Source organism: Magnolia sinica, chromosome 6, assembly GCF_029962835.1.
Source record: "Magnolia sinica isolate HGM2019 chromosome 6, MsV1, whole genome shotgun sequence".
Taxonomy (NCBI): domain Eukaryota; kingdom Viridiplantae; phylum Streptophyta; class Magnoliopsida; order Magnoliales; family Magnoliaceae; genus Magnolia; species Magnolia sinica.
The window spans coordinates 71,452,594-71,454,945 of NC_080578.1; the positions used below are offsets into that span (position 1 = coordinate 71,452,594).

Consider the following 2,352-nt stretch of genomic DNA (forward strand, 5'->3'; position numbering starts at 1 on the left):
CCTTCCTAAGTTCCATGGCTTGAATCTGAAGAAACATATCTACATTTGAAAGAGTTTAATGAGATCATAGCCACTTTATATTTTCAAAATGTGTCTAAGGACATAGTCAGGCTGAGACTTTTTCCTTTTTCCTTAAAAGAGAAGGCTAAGACGTGGTTACATTCACTACGTCCTAGATCCATTGGCACATGGAATGATATGCAAAGGGAATTTATAAAGAAAATTTTTCCACATCATAAAACGATTACCCTTAAAAAAGCAATCATGAACTTCACACAAAAGGAGGATGAAACATTTTACCAATGTTAGGAAAGGTTCAAGGATTTGGTCAGTTCATGCCCACAACACGGCTTTGAAACATGGCGCATTACAAATTTTTTCTACGATGGACTGACATCTTCCATGCGCCAAATGGTCGAGACAATGGAGAATTCATTAATAAAAATGTTGACGAGGTATGAGATTACCTCGATAGTCTTGCTGAAAATACACAATCATGGGATTATTACCCAAAATCGAACACCACGTCTAGGCTGACTCAATTAAAGGAGAAAGGTGGATTGTATCTCTTGAAAGAAGAGGATGATCTCAAGTGTAAAGTGACTACGCTCATAAGGAAAGTTGAGGCCATGGAAGGAAAGAAGGATAAGGTTAATGAAAGTGTTTGCGGCATCTGTGATTGCAACATTCATACAACTGAAAATTGTCCTACAATACCCGCCTTTCGAGAAGTGTTGAATGAACAATCCAATGCTGTAAATAATTATCAAAGACCTTTCAATGGACCAACCTCTAATACGTACAATCCTGGTTGGAAAAATCATCCAAACTTTAGTTGGAGAAATGGACAAACTGCTACCCCTCAAAGTTTCTTCAATCAAAATCCAAATCAGAGAAAAGCTCAAGAAGAACTGGTTCAAAATTCCATGTAAGAGTTGACCCATGCAATGCGAGACTTTGTGTAAAAGATGGATTCACGTATGACGGTTATAGAAAAGGGGATGCTTCCTGCACAACCGCTCTCCAATCCTAAACCGCAATACGAGATAAGTGATCCCAGCTCTTCAAATCAAATGGGGCACGCTAAATCCATCACCACTCTTAGGAGTGGAAAAATCATTGATAAAACCCTTCCGGTTAGGCCCGAAAAGCCTCAAGAACCAGAAGAGGACAACAATAATGGATCTAGTGAGGCCCCACAAAAATTAGAACCGGAACTTCTAGAAAAGCCAGTTGCTCCATTTTCCCAACGGTTGGTCGCACCAAAACCTCTCTCTAACTCTCAGGATATCCTAGAGGTGTTGAAACAAGTGAAAGTCAACATTCCTCTACTTGATGTCGTAAAACAGATACCTTCATATGCCAAATTCCTGAAAGACTTATGCACGACCAAACGACGACAGAGTATTCAAAAGAAGATCTTCTTGACCGAGAAAGTGAGTGCCATCCTAAAGCAAGACATGCCACAGAAATTCAAAGATCCCGGTAGCCCAACCATATCATGTGTAATCGGGGACCATCGAATTGATCATGCACTTCTTGACTTAGGAGCGAGCGTCAATCTGATTCCCTACTCGGTATACAGACAGTTAGGTTTGGGGGAATTAAAATCCACCCTAACCACACTACAACTTGCCGATCGCTCTGTTCGTGTACTAAGAGGGATAATTGAGGATGTGTTGGTCCAAGTTGATAGATTTTACTACCCTATAGATTTTATCATCCTGGACACCAAACCCATCAATAACATGAGCACTCAGATTCCCGTCATTCTTGGTCGCTCATTCTTTGCCACTTCAAATGCAATTATCAATTGCAGGAATGGTGTCATGACTATGTCTTTTGGGAATATGACATTGGAGTCAAACATCTTTTTCAATAACGGCAGAAACTTAGAGGATGATGACGATTTCCACGACATTAACATGATTGACTCTTTAGTGGAAGATACGACACCTCTGACCTTATCCTCTGACCCTCTAGAGACGTGCCTGGCCCACTCCCATGATTTTGATGATGACATGATTAGGGAGACGTGTGCCTTACTTGATACTGCACCGATACTTGAAGTTAACCGGTGGAGGCCACAATTTGAAGAGTTGCCCCAAACTGATGTAGTGCCTCTACCGTCTAACCTCAAGCCGCTGAAGCTTGACCTAAAACCTTTGCCCTCTGATTTGAAATATGTCTATTTAGGTCAAGATGAGACATACCCGGTGGTGATCTCTGCCCACCTGGAGAAAGAACAGGAGAGTATGCTCATATCTACTCTCATTGAGCATAAGGGAGCCCTTGGATGGACAATAGCGGACCTCAAGGGAATCGACCCCTCGATTTGTACTCACCGCATAT

At 41.5% G+C, this 2,352-nt stretch overlaps 1 non-coding gene across 1 annotated transcript; it reads right to left on the reverse strand.

Annotated features, from left to right (window-relative positions):
- Positions 1-246: 246 nt before the first annotated feature.
- On the reverse strand, positions 247-353 carry LOC131250324 (small nucleolar RNA R71). The gene has a single exon (XR_009173246.1). It is a non-coding gene; the product is annotated as a small nucleolar RNA R71 (small nucleolar RNA).
- Positions 354-2,352: the final 1,999 nt, after the last annotated feature.